We start from the raw sequence: 25529 nt of genomic DNA on the forward strand, positions 1-25529 counted from the left end.
TAGTGTTGTGTGTGGGTTATATAGTCAAGTGGCTTTGTTTCCTAAGGTATAACTGAGAAATTTTTATACAAAAAGAAAAAAAAAATCATACTAATAGTAAAGTCAGTCTATCTTATACAGAAGAATTTTAAAACATGCATGTCTTCTGATAAAAAGCCAAGATGACTTCTAGGTTGAAATCCAACTGTTTCTCAAATACACCTAGATTCTAGTTCTTGGTGGATGATTCACAAGGTTCTAACACTTTAGAGCTGAAAGGGACTAAGAGATAAATTTGTTAGATGCCTTATTTTTATAAAATGCAACAAAAAACTGCTGAAGTCAAGATCTAAGCCTGAGTGTGAATATGGTATGATGCTCACAGCGGAACAGGTCCGTCACTAATGCTTGGAGCTAACAGAAACATGGAGATGAGGAACAGTGAAAGATATACTTAACTATCAAAGAACTGAAGTTTGTGTGCTCTAGGTGGGATCACATTTGGTGTATCAAAAAAAAAGAAGAACTATCTTAAAGGAAAAAAATGGAAAAGAGCTATTGCTTAAAAGCCATAATGGATGCTTTGGGAGGAATTAAAATGCTTAATTACCATCTAGGGCTTCAATAATTAAAATATACAATAAAAGTGATATCGGCATTAATTGGGTATTAAATGTGAATCTAAATCAATTTAAGTGGTGAAAAATAATACCTCAGATTATTTGGAACTTAATCTGAGAATGTCAAACTATATTATCATTCATCTCTTTTATTTGGCAAGCATGTGACTTGTCTAAGATCTACTTCAAATCCTAAAAAATATATTTTAATTAATCATCATATTTAAAGGTCATTTTCTAAATTCCCCTAGAGGAATTTCACAAGGTCCTTTCTTTCCTATGCATATTGTGAATCTGAATCTGTATATCCCAACGTCATTCTCAGGTGGTTAGTATTAAAGCACAACCTGAACGATTAACACGGCATTTGTTATTCTTAGATAAAATAAATAAATATATATTATATATATGTGTGTGTGTGTGTGTGTGTATATATATATATATATATATATATATATATATATATATATATAAACTTTATTAGGGTGGAAAAGAGTAACGTAGTAGAAAGCACAGTACATTTAAAATAAAAATATTTGGGTTGGCTTATTATCTATGTTATTTCACAAAGTCATTAATTTTCAAATATTTCAAAAATTTTCCTAACAAAATAAAAATGAGAATTTACCCAATATGGTAATCAAATTAATATATGTGATAGAAATATGTAAAGTGCTTTAAAATTTTAATTAATATATGTGATAGAAATATGTAAAGTGCTTTAAAATTTTAACTATTGTCTTCCCATATCTAAAGGTATGAAATAAAACATTTAAAAAGCACAGGTAGAAGTAATTAAACACAAAGATAAAAATTAAAAGTTAGTTTACAAAAGTCAAGCCTAAGAATCATTGCTGTAATGAGAGCAACTCTTAACTTTGTGCTTCCTAGCATAAAGGCCAACAGGAATACATAAGGAGGGGTCCAGACAGGTTATCAAAGGAAAAAAAATGGCAATTTTATTCTCAAGCTTATCTTGAACACAAAACTTTATCAACTCTAGCTCAAGAAAATAACATTAAATAACAAAAAACTCCTTAGACTGAGTTTGTGTGGCTATACCAAAATTCTCTGATTTCACACACACACACACACACACACACACACACACACACACACACACAAAGTATATATATATGTTTAGCTTTTTACAAAGTTTTAACTTTGTAAATATATAACTTTACAAAGTTTAAAATTTTCTGCATGCCAAAAATTAATTACAAAATATAGATGGGAAACAATATTTGCAAAGGTTATGTTCAGATAAATCATAAAAAGTATAAGAACATCCTTTAAGCTTAAGACAAGGTACTCAGTAGCATTCAAAATTAAATAAATGCAAATTAAAGATGAGAGAACATTTTTCATCTGCTAGCTTGGCAAAGATCAAACAGTTTGATAATACTTTGTTTGGTCTCTGACTGGAAAAACAAACACCCATACATAGATTATAGGCATGCAAATTGTTACAATTTCTCAGGAGAAAAATTTGGCAATATCTATGAAAAATAAAACTATGCATGCACCTTGACTTTGCAATTCTCCTTTTAAGATATGTGAATATAAATTGACATAGAGATCATGCAGCATAGTTTATGATGTCAGAAAACCAGAATTAAATAAATATGTGATGGCAAGACATTGGATGGATAAATTATGTTATATCCATGCAATAGAATATTATGCAGCCATCTCAGAGAATGACTATATATACTGGTTGGAATGATCTTTAAAAGATAATATGCACAATGTTCTGCTATTTCAACAATTTACATTTCCTATTTTGCATTTTTGTAAAGTGAATGAAGGGTCATAAATTCTTTATGCATAGAATGCCTGGAATGATACAGAAACAAGTAAAATCATGTTTGCCACTGAGACACAGATGGCTAAAGTTGGCAGGGAGACATCATTTTGTACCTTGTTTTATTGTTTGAATTTTTTTTTTACTCTACTCATTTTTCCTGTTATAAAAACAGCTGATTTCTATTCATTGTTATCTGGACTCATCTTGGTTCATAGTGTTAATAGTCCTAGGCAAATAACATCCACTGAGGAAGATCCCTCCACATTCTGTACAAGTATCATCTGTCTGTACGGTCTCAAGACCTTCTCAAATTTTTAGTGGTTTTGCAATTTCTGGAGGCACTTTATCTAACTCCCTGAATAAGTCCTGATTCCAGAGACCCTATGAAGATTTAAGTTTACTTGAAGTTAGCCAGTAAAAGCCAGATTTCATTCCTATCTTCAATAGTCCCTTCTACTTTTCTGGCCTTATTTCTGGGAATCTTATGTAAAGAAGAAAACTGGACCAGTCTTCTAAGACTGTGATATTCAATAATCTTAAATATGATCTTAAACTGAAAAATAATATATATTAATTTAGTCCAATTCCAGAAAATCTAGGATATATGATCATTATTTACTGTTATAACCTGTAACAGACCAAAAAACAACTAGAACCATTTTGAAGTTTGGCTTCCCTGCCAATTTATTTATGTGCATGTTTTTTGATATATCTACTGCCTCCTTATAGCCCACCTTGAATGATATTTAACAAAAGCCAATACTCAACAAAATAATGCATAAAATTCTTGGAACATTGTTTAGTACATGATAAGCACTCAATTAATAATAGCTATCATTATTTTATTAATAGCAAGCTAGTTTATATAGCTTTTAAGAGTATCCATTGCTATACCCATAAAAATAAACCAAAAAAATATTAAGAACTTTCCAATGTCTCAAAATAAAAGGTGAATAGTCATGTAAGGAAAGTAACAGCTCATTTGAAAAACTAAAAATATTTTTAAACCTTCCAACGTTTCTTTTTCTCCACATTCCAACACAATTTCTTACCATGTAGGGAGCTTCAAGGAATATGAATCTTTAAGAACCAATGTGAGTGAGGCAAACTTATGTTTACAATTTCAGTTTGTGAACCTCAATAGCTGTAATTTAAAAATTACACCAGTGTTTACTTCTCTGGAATACAAGGAACAGCCCTTTTACAGGACTGCTTTTATAAACAGTCCTGCTTGTAGGTAGTAGGAAAAATTATGGCCTAGAACTCTAAGGAGTGTTCCCCATGTATCTGAATATGAACTGTTCACGAACGAAGACAGAATTTGGCCCAATTCCCAACACAATTGATGACAGAAGTTCACAGAGGCTAATCTTTTCCTATTTTTAAACATATGTATATATTAGTGTTAATTTTGGCAACCAGTCTTCATAAGTATGTTATTTTGATAATCCTTTTTTTCTTATTCAGTTTTTTCAGGCACATAATTTTGGATACCACATCAATGATCACTAACAAAAAATGTGATGGGAATACATATAAAATAATTTCATTTTTTGTAGACCTTAGTTTATTCTATTTTGTCACAAATCAGTGCTAGAACTTTCAAGTACGGTGAAGGAAATATATTCTTGATGTTACTGAAATAAATATACATACAAAATTATCTCATTATGTAGACTGCATGGTAACTGAAAATTTTAAATGAAATCTTTCTGTTAAGAACTTTAAAACAATCCCAGCAAGGAGTTTTATGTAGAGAAAGAGCATTGTTACCAACAATATTTGTAGGAGTTTTAAATTTAATTTTAAAATAGAAGGTCTAAACTCTAAAAAGAAATCTGGCAGTTTCTAAAAATTAGGCTAATGTTATCTAAGCTTGAGTGCTGAGAAAAAAAAACAAACTTGTTTTCTAATGGTTTTGATTGCTCTAATAGGATCTTCTATCAGAGGCTGACAACCAACTTCCTGCAAAGGCCTCAATATTAAAGCACACATGAGCAGAATGAAGGAATCACTCTTTCACTGAAACTTTTTGCAAGATGCCAAAGCAAATAGCTGTAGATAATGGATGCAAACACACCCTAAGACTGCATTTAAAAACAGCTAAAGGAAATTTAAGAACTAAAGCCACAAGTTAGCAAAATCTTTTTGAAATATTCTGCCACTCCCCGGAGATTAAGTTTGGAACAAAACACCTTGGTGTTAGATTCCTGTTCTAAAATGTACAGGTGTAATTTCTTTTTTAGTGTGTTCTCTGTTCTTCAATATGCTCTCAGGAGAAAGTCACAAATAATTCACTTGGCTGTTTTCCATCTTCAATGACTTTTCAAAGTGTGCTATGTAAACACATCTCCAGGATCACTGTGGATTATCTGTTTAGAGTAAAGGTGCTAATTCTGCACATTATCACTTCCCAAGAGATTCAATTTTTAATATACTTAGGGTCAACTTTTGATACCTACAGAGATATTACATATGCCCAGGAATGTGACTACAGCTTCACTCTTTAAGATAGTAGCCAAAATTTCAAGTTTTATAAGGGCAGGACTACACCAAGCAATTTTCCTTGTAATTGTTTATTGTAGAGGTATTGTTTTATAATGCTAAAAATCATCCAATTTACCACTATGTGTAATCAACTATTTTCATTTTTCAGTATAATTTCTAGCCTTTGTATAAGAGTGATGTTTAAATGCTGCACTCTTTACCTATTCAGCTTCTTCTAGACCCTTTTCAAAAAATACATTCCCCAACTTGACATTGAAAAGTATTCCCGCAGACTATCTTCATTATTTTATATTCCTTTCTAATCGTTTGCTTATGAAGTTGGATAAAGAACTAGGTTTCTTTCTGTTCTGAGAAATAAAATCATTAACACAAGTCTTTTGAGTCCTCCTCATCTTAGATTCAAAATAGTAAAGAAAAATACTCCATTGTTTAACAAAAGGCTGAAGATAGTTTGTAATCTCCTTTGCTCTTTACAGGCAGTGACTTCAGCAACAACTAATTCAGAACTCTCGGTGAATTTGAGTAACTGCCTTCGATAAATTTAATTTTTAATTTTCATTATATGTGTATTGATCTGTATTTTGAGGATGTTTCCATAGTTCTTTATGAACTGACTTGGGTAGTCTAAGAGAAAATACAAGACACGTCAGATTCAATACCAAATAAACCCATATCATATTGTCCATTTCATTATTTCTCTTTGTTTGCACAATAAACAACATTCAAAGGAGAAACAACCCAGTAGAATGGGTAAAAACTATGATGTAATCCCATGTGACACAAGTAATGCCCATTTCAGCTATAGAGAATAAAGTTTGTCTAGGGATTTCTATGTACTTGGGATTTCTCAGTACATTCTTTAATTCATCCTTCCATCATCACCAAGATATAGGTTGAAAGGAGTTGGCAAGTATTTTCCTTCCATACTTCCTGCCCTCCCATAGCCTCTTCCCTCTTCCTATTTAACTGCTACCACATTTCTCTGTGTCTCTCAGGTAAGCAGTAACATCTAACATGATTCAGGTGAGACTTAGGGATAAAGCTCGGGCTGTCTTTCCAGTTCTGTTACCCTGCAGTAACAGAGTTACCTGAAAGGAGTCCCCCACATGTGAACACTAAGCCTGAGTAGAAAAGAAGCCCCGTGAATCCATAAAAAGTGATCTCAGAAATGGTAACTTGAGCTAAATTCTGAGAAATATTGTGTTTAACTCTGAAATGTTAAGATACAATCTGACTTATGGGTAGACAAGGGTAAAATCAGTATCCCTCCTTTCTTTTGTGTAGAGTCTAATGTTATTGCCATATTCTTAACTGGCCAGTGAACAGTCACGTTGGGGCAGTCCTTACAAGAAAGTGCACACCTACCTGCCCTCAGCTACAGTAGTTTTGTTAATGACCTAGTCACTTACCAAATAGAGAGAAAGCATATTGTCCCTATAATCTCTCCTACCAGATACATATACAAGCAGATTTAGGCAGAAATACAGAAAGGAGAATGACACTAGGAAAAAAAATCAATTGAGGAAACATCTCTTTCATAATCTTGAAAAGAAATCAGGACAGGATTTTCAAATGAGCCCAAGAAAGTCTAGCATGGACTATTTTATTTCAGTCTGTAATGACTAAGCTATATGTTTATTTAATTAAATAAGGTAAAAAGAAGGAAGGCTTATCTACACTTTATCCTTAATTTACTAGTCAAAACTCATCACACTTATTTTCAAAAGAAAATCTAGATTATAACACAATTCAAGTAATAGTAATTGAACATTAATGTATGTCTGACATTGAGTGACAAGACAATCAAAATGGGTAAGACAAGCTTTTTGTCCTCAATTTGTTCACAGTATAGAGGAGGTAAGAGACATACACTCAACTAACTCAGCACTAGAAGGTGGTAGCACGCCTACTGAGACATCTACAGGAGTACAGAGGGGAGGGCTATGAGTTGGTCCTCTGGCTGGCAGTATAGAGTGAGATTAGCAAAGATTCAAGCAAGGCTTAGAGGATGACTAAAAATTACTATAAATAAATGGAAAAAAGGGAGAGCTTAAGCAAAGGTACAGGAGAAGAAAGGAACATATTGTCTTCTGGGACTCATTTACCAGAACACATGAATAGAACCTACTAACACATAAGAAGATGTGGCAAGAGATGAGGTTGAAAAGGCAGGATGGACTCTGATTGTGGTCTAATTGACTTTATATGGTAGGTTTTAGAAGTGGGAGTAGAAAAGAGAAGACAAATATCAGAGATGTTCTGGAGGTACAGGACATTGTGATGGATGAAGTAAGGGGGGGGTAGCGAGGGAGAACAGAGAGACAAGATCAACTTGGGTTTCTATGTTGGATAACCGAGGAAATGATTAAGTCATTAACAGAGGATACAGGAGAAGAAGCAGTTTGGGGGTTAAGATGGAGAGTAGAAAAGATGATACAATAGTTTCTAAGAGGTCAAGCTTGAGAATTCTAGGAGTGATCTAATTGGTGTTATCAAGAATTAGTGTGGAATTCAGACTGATGAGGCAGATATGGGACCTACTGATGGGTGGCTTAGAACTGAAGCCATGGCAGTGGGTGAGGCTGGCTAGAAGGAGGAGAGCCTGATTAAGCTTTCTATGCCATGTACACTAAGGAACAGAGTTTAAATCAGTGTCCTTTTGAATATCAGATACTGTTTCCTTTAGACCACTGCTCCACAGTCAGTATATAGGTACTCCTCCACATTTAGCATTCAAAAAATCAAGTTCTCCAGTTTCACTCATCTCTACCATCTCAACTATCAATTCTTTTAGCAACTCCGTAGGCCATCTTTTAAATAGTTCTTAAATCTTTCCATAACAACTACTCACGCCGAGCCCACATTCATTTCTTACCTGGATTTTTGCAACAGTTATAAAAAATATCATGGATTTTTTCAAATATACACAAAAGTAATAGGAATGGTATAACACCCCCACATACCAATCACTTAGATCAAGATTTGCTATATCTCCTTCATCTAAGTTTTTCTTTGCTAAACAAGTTTAAAAGAAATTATACACAGCATATTACCCTTATTTATCTCAGTGTGCATCTCTAAAAAATATAGACATTTTCTTACATAAACATTGTATTACCATACTTTTAAATTAACACTATTATCAATTGTCATTTTCTACCCAATCTGTAATTAATCAAATTTCTTCAATTGTGCTAAAATGTCTTTTATTTGTTTCTTCAAGTAAAATTCCAAGCAAGGTCCATACATTTTATTTATTTAGTTTTATGTTTTCTCCCTAGAGCATTCTTTCCTCCTTCTGTCACCCACATCAGTAGCTTATCACAGAAACCAGAAAGTAATCTCAGAGAATGAAGCTGATTCATCCACATTCTAGATTAGTGTAGCTATTTATTTGGGTATTGTTTAATATTCCTCTATTCTCTTCATTTCCAGGAGGTAGAGATTAGCTCTAGAGACTTAAATGGATTCAAATAAACTTCTGGCAACTCAACTCCACAACTCTTGTGTGTTGTATATATTAGGAAATACTATCTGGTTGCCCTATATTTTAATGATCTGACACAATGAAGACAGATAGGACTCTGCCTATCTCTTAGCTTCATTTTTAGTGATGCTAACATCACGGAGGCTCAGTTGGTGACAACCTGGTTGCTCCATATAAAGATCCTAATCAACCTCTCACATAGTATTTTAATGAATTAATGATTAATGACTGAATCAGCAGTTTCATTAGGAGTTACAAAATGGTTGTTTTCTAATTCTGTAATTTCTTCCACATTTATTTTAAATCTCATGAAAAGATTGTCCTTCATCAACTAAGCAAACTAGAGCTAGTTGGCTATGCTATGGTCTGAATATCTGTGCCCCACCCCCCTCAAATCATATGTGGAAATCTAATTTCCAATGTTGTGGTACTTGGAGGTGGGGCTTTGGGAGGTGATTGGGTAGAGAAAGAACCCTCATGCGTGGGATGAGTGCTTTTATAAGAGGAAGCCAGAACTCTCTACTCACCACCATGTAAGGATATAAGAAGATGGCCAGTGATGCCTGGGTGGCTCAGTTGGTTAAGCATCTATCTTCAGCTTAGGTCATGATCCCAGGGTCCTGTGATCAAGTCCCACATGGGGCTCCTCACTCTGCGGGAAGCCGCCACTCCACCTGCTTGTGCTCTCTCTCCCTGATAAATAATAAACAAACAAATAAATAAATAAATAAAATCTTAAAAAAAAAAAAAAAAGATGCCTATCTGTAAACCAGGAAACTTACCCTCACTAGAGTTCACCAGATTTGTCCCACTTTGATCTTAGACTTCACAAACTTCAGAACAATGAAAAATAAATGTTTGTTGCTTAAGCCACATAATTGATGGTACTTTGTTATAGCAGCCTAAGCTAAGACAGCTTACAATAAAAAATAATTTGTAAAGGAAAAAATGAATGTCTATTTTCTTTCAATTTTTAATTGCCAAGAAAGAAATTGCTGCCTGCTTACTTCCTCTGTTGTAGAATGTGTTGTTATTCTTGCTGTTGCTATTTTTGAGAGAATAAGAGGGCCTTCCTCTTTTTTTTTTTTATTTTTAAAATTAATTAATTAGTTAATTTAGAGAGAGTGTGTGTGTAGGAAGAGGAACAGAGGGAGAGAGACAAGCAGGCTCCTCTCTGAGTGCGGGGTACAATGCGGGGCTCGATCTCATGATCCTGAGATCATGACCTCAGCAGAAATCAAAAGTTGGATGCTTAATCAACTGAGCCACGCAGGCACCCCAGGCTGCCTTCTCTCTTGTTTAGTATCAGGACAAATGACTTCCTGTATATTCAATTTGCACAATCAATTGCATTCATTATTCTTTTTGATGTTCAAATAGTTCCACTTTTGACCAATGGGTGCCACTTCCTTTGGCTCCTTTGTCCTTTTGATAAGATTCATTAGTCTTTGAGAGTTTCTTTGCTTTCTGGCATAGCCAGAAGTCTCTAGCTGATCTTATTCCTAAAACAGTACTTAGCACAAAGTAGAAACAAATCCATAATTGCTGAACAAATAAATCCAGTTTGGCTACCCTCTTCACATTTCTGTTTACCATCTACCTGCTTGCCTTTGAGTTTATTCACCTATTTCTTTGGGAATTTTTGACCAATAACTTTTTTGTCTGATTTCTTGCTTTACCAGTACAATGTTGTCTTCCACATTGATGAGGAAAATTGGTTCCAGTAGTCAAGGCTAATGGTCAGAAGAAGATATTAAGTTGACTAGAAGCTGGGAATAAGTGCACAAACCACGAAGTGAGATGTTGTTAAATCTGGGTTAAGCACAAATGACATCAATTTGAGTTCCAGTTGTTTTCATTCATGTCATTTGTGTAGGTCAAGTTACATAAGCCATACATTTCTCCTTATTGTGATGAAAACAGATAAATCTCTCACCATTTTGAATTGATTTGTATAAATTAGACCTTTATCTTTTCTCTTTTTTTTCTTTTAGGTATTCTCTTTCTTTTACCTATATTTTTGTCACTCCTACTAAATCTATTTTGCATTATTATCAAATATTTTATGGCTTTATTTTTCTTTTTGAACAACCAAATCCTTCAAGTTTGTTTACTTCAGCCATTATCTAGTAGCAATTTATGTTCCATCCCTCAGATTTTCTGGCCCACCTGATCCAACTTCACTACTGATTCTTTCACTTTATGTCTTCCTTCTCTTGGTGGAAGAATGGTGTTGTCTCTTTTACATTTTCACACCAAGTTGGAACATCATTGTTATTAGAGATTAAATTGGAATAAATACTATGGTTCTCTATGACTATATTCTATAATTTGAGTATTGAGGTAGTTTGAATTAATTAGTGTATTATCTTTATTTACCTATCAGCTAATATATTACTTAGTAATATTTGGAAACAGAAAATAGCACATAACCAGCACTCCAAAATTACTTCTTTTTTTAGTCCTCTTAAAAGACTGTAATAGCTGCAAAAATTATTTGTTTCTCCTTTGCTACTGAATCTGAGAAGCCACAATATTCATCAGAAGACAATGCCCCTTTTGTATGATTCTCTGACTCCTTCTGAATTTGAATACGTGTGGTTTATTTGTTGAGATGGGTATTTACATAGTGACCATCGGTGTCATGAGGTATAAACTCCCTCAACTTCCTTTACTCTTCTCAACTGATCTCCATTCTCACCATCTTGTCTCCTTTTCTTCAGGCTCAGGGGAAGACTCCACTTCATAACAAACTATCTGGTTTCTACTCCTTGCTCTTATCCTTTGCATTCTCATCCAAGACTGTAATTCATTTATTATATCAAGACTTTCTTGGGGCACCTGGGTGGCTAGTCTGTTAAGCATCTGCCTTTGGCTCAGGTCATGATCCAAGGGTCCTGGGATCATGCCCTGCATTGGGTGCTCTGCTTTGCGTAGAACCTGCTTCTCCCCCTTCCTTTGACCCTCCCCACCCCCGCTTGTGCTCTCTCTCTTGCTCTCTATCTCAAATGAATCAATTTTTTAAAAGGCTTTCTTTTATCTTCAGCTTTTCATTCTGGTTCTTTCCCCTGAGACTACAAACATAAGTAATGCCCACAACTGACAAAACTCAAAACCTTTTTATAACTTGCCTTTATTGAAGCTAGTGATCTACAACTCTACCTTCAGAACCAAATCTTTCAAAAGAACACATACTTTTCTAATTTCCTACTTCTCACCTATGATCTAATAGTTACTCTAATCTTTGTTCATCTGGATTCTTCTTTGGTTCCCTATTTTAATTTTTTATTGTAACATTTAGCAAATGTTTTCCTTCCATCACATTCTTAGTGCCTATCTAGCAGCTCTATTGCCCAGAACACCATGTCCATACTCTTACCCTTCTTGTCTTTGAAAAGAAAGATCAGGCATGGCCATACATTGTAGGAAAAGTAATAAAAACTAAGAGCAATTTAAGATGGCAATGAGAAGCACGTTTTTCCTTCATGGCATACACTGGATTTGTAATAATTTATCTAATTAGTACTAATTAATCAGTTCGTATATAACTGTTTAGTTATTTGAAGTATTGTCACTAGTCTCTTCACAAGAGTAGTCAGTCATTTGTATAAGCACATGTATTTAGTTACTTGGGTATCTGTGCTAATTTGGGTGGCCATTTCTGTCACTTAGTGGAATAGGTTTGACTGGTTTTTTGGCATTGAATTGACCAAACCAAACTTAGCAGAGACAACAGTGGCATTGACTAAAGTTTGACTCTCTTTTTCTTACGCATCTCTTCAACTTATCACCACACCCTGTTCTATATTATCACCATCTCTTGCCTGTATTACTTCAGTAATCTTGCCTGTATTACTTGGTGTTAGCCTCTATTCTTGCCTAACTCCACCTCAATGATAACTTCTCCTGTGACAACGAGGAATCTTAATAAACTAATTCTGAACATGTCATCTATGTGCTTATATACTTGAAAGGATTCCTGCTATCTTTATAACAAAGTTAAAACTATTTAAGATGGTCTGTTTGTAAGAGTTTTCATGATTAATCTTTGTATTCCTCTCCAGTGTCCTTTTTATCACTGTTTCCTTCAAATTCTGTACATTAGCCACTAAAAACGTATGTCACATTTCTTGTTCTTTTTGCTTACAGCTACATTGGATGTTTTATCAAAATTAACTGGGTAATGACTATACACCCACGAGGCTCAGTTTAGACATTACCTTCTTTGGAAACATTTCCGGACCACCCTAGGTTGGGTACTAAAGGAGCACTATAATATCACACTGCATTTTAATCCCATAGTTCCCCTTCTCTGTGCTCCCCCTCTTCCCCAATTAAGTTGAAGATTATGTCCATTTTGCTCAAAATGATGCTGACATGTAGATCAGTGTTGGTATATAGTATATGCTTAATAAGTCATTGATGAATAAATAAGTGACATTCCATACTTGTTATAGATTCTAGAGTTTCTGTTATGCACTTTCATCATGAAAGGAAAAGGAATAAAAAATCATGGCAGTCATCTCAAGTCTTCTCAAAAATAAGCCAGAGAATATACATGCAAATATAATTTTCTAACAGAATAGTACTAAATACTGTTTAAATAATTCATTAATCAGAAAAAAAAAACAAGGAAAAAAAGAGAAAACTTTATCTTATTTTTTTATTTCAGTCTGAACATTTCAGGAGAAAAATAAGCCTAATTTATTCCTTTAAATCATTACAAACTGCTTCTGCTTTCAGGGACAAAAATGAAAATTTCTCCCAGGTTGCTTTGAAAGTAAGCAACATTATTTCAATTTTTGAGGGCCATTTCTATTATTTTTAGGAATATAATAGAAATTAATAATGTTTACTAAAAATCAAACATTTGGACAAATTTTTTGTGACTTGTTCTGTCAAAATTTACCCAGGAAAGAGATACATTATTTGACCAGCAGAGACAGAGGAAGAATACAGAATAACTTGCAAAACCTTATGAGGAATTTTACAGAAAAGATTTAGATACTACATTAAGTTGCTATACTTAGAAATCTAAATTATATAATGAAGCTAAATGAAACTGAATGCAACCATCAATATATTAAAATATGTAAAGAATATAATGATGAAATTTAAAACACAGCCAAAATAACCCCAGAAAGGCAGGCTAATGAAAAATATGTTTATGTTCTTTTCATAATAGTATTTTAAATATGTGTAATTTAGGTAAAAGAGACAGAGAATTTAATTATTTCAATAAATATAATTAGATGTAGCATATACATGTGATTTACAGAAATGGGAAATATGCAAATAGTTAATGAATAATCCATTTGATTAATGTATAAGTGCTAAATCCACAAATTACATACTTATAAGTTTAATAATTTTTAGGTAATTAATTTTTTTTGTGGATAGTGTACATTTTTGTTGATAGGGTGCATTTCATAATTATTACTAATTTCAGTATCTTTTTATAAACTCATTATGTGCTTCCCCATATTTCAAGGACTGTTAATAATTCCTTCTACTCATATGGCTTTAGAGGACTAAAACTAATTTTACATTAAGAAATTGAGAATCCACAGCAAGAGATGGAGTATCGTCATTTATAACCAGGCAGTGCTGTGAATGATAATCACAATGGAACGGAAGTCAACATCCATGGGTTCCACTCTCAGGCCTGTTGTACACTCAGTACGAGACGCTGAGCATGTGCCATCTGTGACTTCAGTTTTCTCATCTGAGAATTAAGGGGTAAATCTGGAAATTTTGAGTTCTCCTTTGATTCCCCCAAGAGTCTACTGGGATAGCACTCTCAAATGTGGACATGCCCCACAGTTTTATTCATGGAGATGAACTTGAAAATGATAGAGCTGTAGAGGGAATGGTCATGCTTTACTGTATCTCCTAGGATAGCAAAATGTCATCATTACAAACTTAAAAAAAGAAAAGTATACATAGAAGTTTAAAAACTAGAAGGGATTTTGGGCTCTATCTAGTGCGGCTGTTTTATTTTATTCCTGAGAGAACTGACACAGAGTTGAACTCTTCTAGCCCAAAGTCACACAGTATCGTACTATGGAAAGTATCTTTAGTACTATGGCTCAATTCTCCTGACTGAAGCCCAAGGCTTCTTCCTTGCCTCATCCCTATTATTCCTTCCTGGCTAACTGTGGACAATATTGCTATAAATGTCTCTAGTGGCCTTTGTTAATGAACTATTCCCTGGAGACATAATGAAATAATTATTATAATTAACCGATCTATAGTGTCAGTATCCAAAACTGTATTTCAGACCTTAAGCTTTATTGGAAGATATGATCCTTCCAATAGGTGTTAGAGGCTAAATGTCAGGACTGTTACAAAAACTAGTTTCAGTTTTACAGTTAATACTAATTTTAGAAAAGCAGAGATGGAACAGCCAACAATCCATCTTGAAATATCTATTATAAAAATGTAGGATAGCCACATTTTATATTTAAACAATACAAAAAGGATAAAATAAGTACCTTCTTTTTGATTTGGATGCATGAATATCACCATTTTGATTGAAACCTTTGGGGAAATCATTTTGAAAAGCAAGACATAATGTACATGTGTAAACTAAGGACATTTTTCTCAAGACTTATTTATTTATTTTTAAAGAGAAAGAGGGGGTGGTAGGGGCAGAAGGTGAGGGAGAGAATCTTGAGCAGATTCCCTGCTGATTGGGAAGCCCCAAAGCAGAGCTTGATCCCACGACCCTGAGATGATGACCTGAGCCAAAACCAAAAGTCAGACACTCAACCGAATGAGCCACCCAGGTGCCCCGCTAAGAACAATTTTTTAATTCATGAATATACATCATCCCTTGGAGTTACTAAATTTTATTTGAAATGATAATATTTTATTATGTAAATGATCCATATGTTATATAAACTTTTTTCCATGTAAACATCTGTGATTAAATTAAGACCAATTCTTTTCTTCGCTCAAATGGAAATACATAACTTATTTCATAATTTCTTTTATAGAAAATACAGAGAATCCCATCCTCCCTCCCTCCCTTCCTTAAATACGCATGGAATATCTTCCATATTCTATAGAAGAATATCTTCCATATTCTATGCGTATTTAGAATATCTTCCATGTGAGAAAAAAATGTGCCAGATACTGGGGATAAGGTATTAACAAAATTGACATTGTTCCTGCTTTTGTGGATTACAGGATAGTGCAGAGGTATAAAGGTCATAAAAATTAATATATAATTTGGCAAATATTTTTTTAGATGCATATAAGATATGAAAATATAAAGGAATTAGTTTAGATTGGGTTGAAGCAATTTGAAAGACCAGTAATTACCTTTTTGAAGGAAATGACATTGAAGTTGAGACTCGAAGAATAATGCACGTGAGGTAAGGAATAAGATGTAAGGAGTCAGTAAAACACCCTTAATCAATAAGGTGTACAAATTATGGGAAGGCTTAGAATTGGAGAATAGGCCAGTTTGAATAACTCAGTAGATGCAAGGAGCTAAGGAATATTGAATGAGGGACTGTATCTAAGATGAGCCTGAGAAGGCAGGTGTTATACTATTTTCACTCTGAAATTTCATGGTATTGTAAAGCTAGTTCTCAGATTCCGCTGATTTTCCTGCAGAATCTAATCTTTGTTGTGCACCACCTAGGTCTCATGGCCTGTCATTCTCTGCTCCCAAAAAGGGTTTCATCAGCCTCAGTGGTTCAACAAATTTGTTCTTCCGCTTCCCTCTATCGAGCCCTTTATAATTTTCACACCATCTAAAAGAGCAACTTCATTTTTTCTAGCAACTTTGGACAGACTTGCAAATCCCTGTCACAATTCAAGCTTTTGATATAGAAGGATTTTGAAGAAGTAAAAAAGAGACATGAAGTAAGGAAGGGAGTAGGGAGAGAGGGAGAATAAATATTGCCCTTTGGAAATTAGTAGTGATTTGTAAGGCTCTGGTGTACTCATTAAATTAGATCTGGAGATACCTTCATCACTCACTGTTATGAAGGATTCCAAGTACTCATTGATTCAGGCCATTTGTATATTTTTTCATTGAATAGATATTGAACCTCTACTACGTACAAAGAGTTCTGTCTGTTTTACGGATGGAAACAAGAACATGTAGGTGTTTACAAACCTAGTAACTTAAGTTTTCTGTCACATTTAATAAGTACTCTGGCAGAAGAGTAAGTTGCCTCCTTGAGTACAAGGTGAAATACCTGCAGGAGTATTTAACTTTGATATTTCACTAATAGGCTGCCATTTCCCACCTTCCCAAGATGACCCAATATCTTCAAGTGATGGTATTAGAATACTTTTTTAAAACCTGATTTTTTTCCCCTGCAGCGTGAGAACTGGAGAAATCCATAGCTTGACACATTGCTTCCACTGATTCACTGATTCTTCTTACATGAGTCACTTGCCTTTTGCTTTTCACCATACACACAAGAACCTGATAGACTTTTGAGGTACTTAATCCCAGGACACTCTAGATCAAAGTATTATTTTCCTCTTACAAGGTTAAGACATCAAACATGAAAATATATGCGTATAGATAGGTAAGATCTCAAAATAAACTTAAAGAATAAATAGTCTCTTGACTCCTACTTCAATGTCCTTTTTATTAGAGAATATAACATGTCAAACTGAATAATCTGCAGGAAAAATAGTGATGGTTAAAAATGTTCTGTTTACAGCCTGACATTCACCTTATTATTGTAACTATCCATCACCTCTACATCCCAATTAGCCTCTATCTTCTATCAGTTAAGTCCTGCCATTAAGAAATAAAATGCCGAATTATATTGCTAGGATTATAGAAAAAAGGCAAGTTGTGTTTAAAAATAAACAAGATAAAAGACTTGCAAGCTACTCTGTCTTCCATTTCACTTTTCATTGGAATCCTTTTGCATAAATGTGAATGATAACCATAATAAATGCATCACTCACTAGTATCCTCAAGTAATGAAATAGGTACAGGAAAAATGAATTCATTAGCTAAAGAACATAGTATAAATTTAGTAAAATTGTGGGGGAGGAAATGGGCTGATTTGTAAAGGTTCTTATTGAAGCTCTGTCAGGCTAACCTGAGACAAGAGAATTCTTTTTACTCCTTTAAAATAGAAGATAAGGGGGTGCCTGGGTGGCTCAGTCATTCCCTGCATCGGGCTCCCAGCTCTGCTGGGAGCCTGCTTCTTCCTCTCCCACTCCCCCTGCTTGTGTTCCCTCTCTCGCTGGCTGTGTCTCTGTCAAACAAATAAATAAAATCTTTAAAAAAAAATAGAGATGAAAATTACGTGCAGGAAATTTGAGACACGCGTGATCTTTCTAAACAGAAAGATTATTCCTACATTTGAATGTCCTTACATTTAATGTAACAAAATGACCTAAAATTATAACACAAGGAACTATCTGATAATGACCAGATTGACCTTTCTCTAAAACTGCAAAAGGAATCTTTTTATGTGAGTAACTTGGGTTACTGCAAATAAAGTTACTTGGGTTACTCTAACAGACTTTAGGTTAGAATTATTCTTTTTATTTTTTCTAAAGATTTTATATTTTTATTTATTTGAGAGAGAAAGTGAGCAAGAGAGAGAACGTGAGGTGGGGCAGGGGGGCAGCAGGAGAGAGAGAAGCAGACTCCCCCGCTGAGCAGCGAGCCCCATGCCAGGGTCAATCCTGGGACTCTAGGATCATGACCTGAGCCAAAGGCAAACGCTTAACCGACTAAGCCACCCAGGCACCACTTGTTAGAATTTTTCTTAAGTCTACTATACCTCCTGCATTTTCAAATAGTGATGTCAAAATGGTTGGAAAGTGGGATGTTGCTCTTACCTGTCGCTAATAATAATAATAAAAAAAGTTGCCATTTGTTGAGCACATTCTATATGCTAATGGAATAAAAATTGTCTTAATTGAAATGTTATTTTTAAAATCTTACAATCCTATAAGAAAGCTATTACTATTGTCACTAATTTATAGACTTGAAAACTGAGCCTCATAAATGTTAAAAAAAACTTGCCTCAAGTTGCACTGTTTGTAAATGGTAGCGCTGATATAAATTCATACTTTTCATTTTATTAGTCGCTGAACTCATGCTTTGAGTGAGGCAATGTAGTAGACACAGGAAATAAGGTGCTTAAACGTATGATAAGTTACCTGCTGTCATGGTACTTACCTTGTAATGGCAGAGAATGACAATAAATATTCTAAAAAAAATTCACGTAAATGAAAGAAACAATGAATAGTGTAGGTAGGCACAATGAATGAGTGGAAAAGTAAATAAAAGAATGCATAAGAAACTAACGATTTAATACATGTCAACAGGTTGCCATATTTCCTTCAATTCTTTTTGTTTTTAAAGCTAGATAAGGCAGAAACATCTTCCCACTCAGCACATCTTTTCCCCTCCATCGTCCCACAAAGATAATTGTTGTTCAGATATTGTTTTGAATCTTCCAAGTCCATATTCATATGTTTCTAATATTTATGTTAAATAATATATAACATTGCTTTACAAGTTTATATAATGTTTAATGCTTTTATCATTTGCTACCTGCCTTTTTTCAGTCAATATATTATTTATGAAATTCATCCATTTTGACATATGTACATTTGTTCCATCAAAATTGCCTTGTAAGAATCCATTTCATGACTATCTCACAATTGATTTATTCATTTTTCTACTGATGAGCATTTTTAATATTTACTCCTATATACAATGTTACAGTGAGACTCTGAACAGGTTTGTGTGTATGCACACCCATATTCATTTTATTCTAAAGTAAATACACAAAAGGAGAGTTTTTTTCTGTGTAGAATTCCTGCATCTTCAACTTTACTAAAATTTATAAGAAACTGTTCTTCAGAAAGCTTGCAGTACCTCCCAAAATGAAATACTGCAACAAAGCCTAAGAAAATATGTATATGATCTATATGAGGAAAACTATAAAACTCTGATAAAAGAACACAAAGAAAAAGTAAATTATTATTATTATTTATTCAGATTTTATTTATTTATTTGACTGAGAGAGACAGCCAGCGAGAGAGGGAACACAAGCAGGGGGAGTGGGAGAGGAAGAAGCAGGCTCCCAGTGGAGGAGCCTGATGTGGGGCTCGATCCCAGAACGCTGGGACATGCCCTGAGCCTAAGGCAGACGCTTAATGACTGCACCACCCAGGCACCCCAGAAAAAGTAAATTATTGGAAAAATATTCCATTTTCATGGATAGGAAGACTCAATCTTTTCAGCATGTGAATTCTTCTCAACTTGATCTATGGATTCAACATAATCCCAATCAAAATCCCAGGAAATTATTTCATGGATATTGACATTTTGGTTCTAAAGTTTATATGGAGAAACAAAAGCCCTAAAATAGCCAACATATTATTGATGGAGAACAAAGTTGCAGGATTGACACTACCTGACTTCAAGACTTACTGTAAAGCTACCATGATTAAGACAGTGGTATTGGTGAAAGAATAGACAAATAGATCCATGAAACAGAATAGAGTCCAGAAAGGGACCCCCGTAAGACCCACATTTTTCAACAAATAGTGCTGAACGGCTGGACAACCACATGCAAACAATTTAATCTAGACACAGACCTTACACTCTTCACAAAAATTAACTCAAAATGTATTATAAACCTATAAGTAAAACACAAGACTATAAAATTTCTAGAACATAGGAGAGACTCTAGATAACCTTTTTAGACACAATCTATGAAAGAAATAATTGATAAGCTAGATTTCATTAAAATTAAAAACTTCAGGTCTGTGAAAGGTAATGTCAAGAGAATGAGAAGAAAAGACACAGACTGGAGGAAAAATATTTGCAAAAGTATATCTAATAAAGGACTGTTATCTAAAATATACAAGGAACTCAAAACTAAACAATAAAAAATAAATAAACAACTGGACCAAAAAAATGGGCCAAATACCTTAGCAGAAACTTCTCCAAAGAAAATATACAGGTGACAGGTAAGTATGAAAAGATGTTTAACAACCTATGTCAACAGGAAATTGCAAATTAAAAAACCAATAAGATACCACTACATACTTATTAGATGGCCAAAGTTCAAAACCTTACAATATCAAACGCTGACAAGAATGTGGAGCAAAAAACTCATTTATTTTCCACAATAAACATTGTTAGGGACTTAACTTTTGGGAACTGACACCCTTATGATATTTATAGCTTTCATACAAGATCATAGAATACCATTATATTTATTAGGTCATTTTTGTACTATTCAGGTTTTTTTTTAATAAATTGTGATCACATTTCTTCAACATATTTTGCTAGATGTATTTCTCAATACTGTAATGGTTTTTGAAAGTGGGATTTCTTTTTATTGCATTTTTATGTAAGTTATTGTTGCTATAGAGAAATACCATTGATATCTGTATGCTCATCTTATATGCATTCACTGGACCAAAATTTTAATTCTAAAAATTATCATTAGGTTCAACTGATTATCTCTAAACAATGAAAATTTTCTTTTTTTCCCCTTTAACTTTAATTTATTCTTTGTGCTGACAATGACCTTCAACATAATTTTGAGTAATGGGGATAATAGGATATAACTTAGTTTATTACCAACTTCAAAAAGTGGTTCTAAATTTTATAACGAAATATGAAATTTGTTGTGCTGTTTTAGTAGCTCTGTTTCATACAGTAAAGAAAAGTCTGCCTATATCTAATTTTCTAGGATATTTAAAATCTTAGGTAGAAGTCTAATCTTATTCAGTGTTTTACTGCATTGATCAGAATAAGCACAGTATTTTTTGGCTTTAATCAGTTAATATGATGAGTTTCAGTTACTGATTTTCTTTTTATAATTTTCATGTAATAAAATATTTCAAATATTTAGAAAACACTAAAATGATACAATAATATTAATAAGTGATTGATACAATAATATTAATAAGTGATAATTTTTGCCATCTTTGAATCACATTTTTCCTTGTTAGCACAACTGTGCCCTATAAATACATTTTAAGCTTCCCTTTTTATCCTGTTCCTCTTCCTCCTTTCCCAGACCTGCATTTGTTGTATATCAATCACTAATGTGATTGTATCTATGTATCTATAGATAAGTATCTATGTCCAGAAACAATATATGAGTTTACATAAAAGATATACTCTGTATGCCCTTTTTAGCTTATCTTTTCTCCCTCAGTGCTTTATTTTTGAGATTTAATCTATTTTGAGATTTATTAATTATCTATTTTTGAGATTTACAGGGATAAACATATATGCACATATATAAACATATAAATGTTTTCCTTATTTACTTTTATTGTTCTATATTATTCCTTTCTGTGTTTAAGACTGTTTATTTCCTTACTGATCAATAGTTGGATTGTTTTGTTTTTCTCCTATTACAAATGGTACTTTAATAAATATCCTAATGTAAGTCTCCTTATACACATGTATAGCAGTTTCATTTCATCATGTTGATGTCAGTGCCTGATATTAACAGATTTAAGTCTTTGTCTATGTAATGGCTATGAAATATTATGTCATTTTAGTTGGCATTTCTCCTTTTCCTGTGTGACACCTGTGGTATACCCTTGTGCTGCAAACACATACAAGGACTAATTTTTTATTTTAAATGATGAGAGATCTTTGCTCTCCCTCTATCCGATTAGAGACAGACTTAAAAACAAAGTGTCCTCTTCTGAATGTCTTATTTCTAAATTTACCTTTATTCTTTGGGCATAGCCTTTTGCAGAAATAGCTTTAAGGGGGTTCTCCTATGAGACTTATCTTGCCTTTCCTCAGTCTATGTATCCCATAAATTGATCAAAATATAATCTCAAAGTCAGCTGAGTCCAGGAAATGTCTTACAATAGGAGTTAGCTTAAGGAAACACCTTTGGTTTCTTACTTTCACTCTGTCTGGGGTCTCTGAGTATTTCTTAATTTATGGTCATCTCTATTCAATATGAAATTTGAAATATCAAAAATAAATTATCTAGAATTTTTAGTATTTTCAGTGAGCAGATTTCCCACACTGCCAGAAAGAGACTAATTATTCTTTGCCTCCCTTGTTAAACTGTATCTGCCGGACAAGATTCGTGTCTGCACTGTTTATCATTCTAGCCAGCACTTAACATTGCTCCTGGCACATAGGCAACGTTCAATAAACATTTGGTAAACTAATAATAACAATAATAAATGAGTAAATGTAGCATGGAAAGAAATGAAATCTCAAATTATTGGACAAGAAGTATTACTCAGAGAAGTTTCTCTAAATCAAAAGTATGTTCCAATGCACAACCAACAAACTTTATGTCCATAATTCCTATTACTTCCTGATGAATTAATTTGGCTTTCATGGAAAGCCCAAGTGACTTGAAATAAGTATACGTTTTTTAAAGTGAAAGATCAGGGTTTAAGTACTATTTCTGAAAGTTTCTCTGTAATCTTGGCTGATCATTAAATACCTCTGAGTTCCAGTTTCTTATTTCTAAAAGTTAAACCTCAATGTGTTAAAAATATTGCATTAAATAATAAACATTAAAATATTAGGTGAATTTTACAAAAAAAATATAAATAGCACTGTTGCAGCATTTCATAGAAGCCGTGTTTGATCAGAATTTCATTACTTGCATTCAGCTCATTTCTACCATAACTATCAGAAGAAAATGAGATTCCTAAATGTTGTTTCCCCTTAGAAAATCATGAGTGATTACCATCATTTCTCTTTTGTGAAAACACCATATTATTTTCATTGATTTTTCATTTAAAGTTATTTTAAAGCAATTTTACAAGTATAGATATGAGAGTTTGCCATTTTGCAGCACTGATAGAATTTCTGTATAAACCAAATTAACTCAATGGGAAATAATAGGTTCTGAGTATAAGTGATTTATCTTTTTCTCTGAATAAAAGTGATAAGAAACTGATACTTAATCTATGGTGAAAAAATTATGGAACATGCACTGCTTTATATTTCTGTCAAGGAAAACTATAAATTGGTAGAAGTACCTCAACTAAATAAAACAAAAATTTATTTACATCTTAGATGTAAAATGACTGCATAATATCAACAGATTGCTATGAGAAATTTTCTTCCTTCTTAGGAGAGAGACAGAAAGCCTGGGAATAAGCAAAATCAAAGTAAAGTAAATATAATAAGGAATAAGATAACTGCCAAAAAATAACTATAATTAAACATGCCAAAGGTTACAAGGTCCGTAAACAGCTTGACCTTGAGTTTGACTTGTATCTGAAAAGACTTTCTGGATTATGAGATATTCTAGGTCACCTTTAAATTGGAAAATGTTTTGTGGTTTAAGGTTATTGTTGGGAAGGAGAGATATTTAAAAGAAGAAAAGGCACTTTAGGGATAAGGGAAGCAAGAATAAAGATAAAATTTCTGGCTATGTTTTGAAAATCAGTCCCTTAATGGCTTGAAGTATAGAAAATAGTAATACTGTAGTAAAAATGAGGTAGAAAAGAAGGTTGGGAATAAATTATGGGGACTTAAGGAAGGAAGATCTTTAAATTTTTTGGATTGAGAAGTAATAAAACATGAGATGAATGTAAGAAATTTAATTTGGCTATTGTCAGGAGGATAAATTAAATGGGCCAGAATAGGGCAAGCAAGATATAATAAGCTTCTTCTCTAGGTACCAGCACTAAAAACCAACATACAGACTAGAGGGGAGAGATGTGACAGAGAAACTGCCAAAGCTGGCCACGGGCTGATTTTCAGGGTGAGAGGGGAGGAGGTATCAACAATAATTGTAAGTTTTCTAGAGGGAAGGATGATAGTAAGTAAAAGCAAATGGGACAATTCTGAGGACTTTAACAGCCCTGTGCTACATGATTCCCAAATAAGCCTAAACCACCAAGAATCCTACTGATTGACCAAGTTCAGATCAAATCAGTTCAGAGTGAAAGCAGGAAGACTGTAGACCGGAGTGCACTGCAAGACAGGCAGAAATACCCAGTCTGCTCAACCCATCTTAATCCTTTGTTTCTTATGTTATACCACACTGAGTTTCAAATAACTTTCAGAATGTTATCACTGCTTGTGCTTATATTCAGATGTAATCACAGAAAATAATTGTTTAACAGAAGAGATCTAAAACCTTTTAAACTAATAGTTTATAGACTTGTCTATTTACAACCAAAAAGCCCTATTTTAAATGGGGGTGGTGGTGGTGTTATCAATGCCTTTTATATTAAAAGGTGTGTTATTACAGATAAATTTTGCAAAACCAACAACAAAAAAACAACTGTAATAAAGTCAGGAAGTCTTTTTTTACTTGTGTATGTATACAAACATAAAAACACACACGCATATATACATATATGTAGTTTCCTTACAGTAAATCCAAGTTAATATGAAAGACTGATTCTATAGGAAGGTGCTCTTATGTAAGCAATGTGAAAATATTTGGAAACTTATTATATTAACTGCAGGTGGTAAAGACACACTCTTCATGGACTGCCGCTTTCTCCCAAGAGAACTGAAAACCAGAAACATCCTAAAAATTTAACTTATTCACTTAAAACATATCCAAGGTTGGTTTACCTACGAAAAACCAGGGTATTAGAGAAAGATTCTTCTTACTAAGCAAAAATGCTCTCAACATTCACCAAAGTCTTTCTATTACACACATTTATCCCCACAAGCTAAAAGATATTTCATCCTGTGGGTTAATGAAAACCTAAAATTTCCCTTTCCTTTGTCCATTTTTTTCTACCACCACCCCTTCCAGATCATACATATATTTCATTTATCATTTGTGCCCTCTATTTCCATCTCCCTAGAATTTTGTGTTGTTTAAAATTTCATAAGACAGTCTGCCTCCCTCCTCTTCCCTCCCCCTCCCTTCCCTCCCCCTTTTTCTTCTTCTCCTTCCCCTTCCCTGTACTACTGCCTCCCTTCACATATCATACTGTAGCACTTCCATCAGTCAGAGGTGATTAAAATTATAGAAGAAATCAATAGTTCCAATCACCATACCTATAGCTTGGGCAGCTGTCATTCAGGTGATTTGTAACACCTGTTAAGGTTGTTGGACAACAGAGGGCATGAAATAATTAAATTGCGAGAATGTATTGGAAGTTTAACATAGAACATATCAGAACAACTATGTCCAGTAGCAAT

General features: G+C 33.6%; 1 protein-coding gene across 4 annotated transcripts in view; it reads right to left on the bottom strand.

Annotated features, from left to right (window-relative positions):
* RGMB (repulsive guidance molecule BMP co-receptor b) overlaps positions 1–25529 on the bottom strand; it is a 1123009-nt gene that overhangs the window by 551665 nt on the left and 545815 nt on the right. For all 4 annotated transcript variants that reach the window (XM_087861962.1, XM_045808346.2, XM_087861964.1 and 1 more), the window contains one exon: positions 8929–9094. The gene's annotated coding sequence lies outside the window, so the exon portion shown is untranslated. The remainder of the gene's footprint in view (positions 1–8928; positions 9095–25529) is intronic.

The sequence above is a fragment of the Ursus americanus genome, chromosome 5 (genome assembly GCF_024610735.1).
Source record: "Ursus americanus isolate L20-20 chromosome 5, mUrsAme1.1.p, whole genome shotgun sequence".
Classification (NCBI taxonomy): Eukaryota; Metazoa; Chordata; class Mammalia; order Carnivora; family Ursidae; genus Ursus; species Ursus americanus.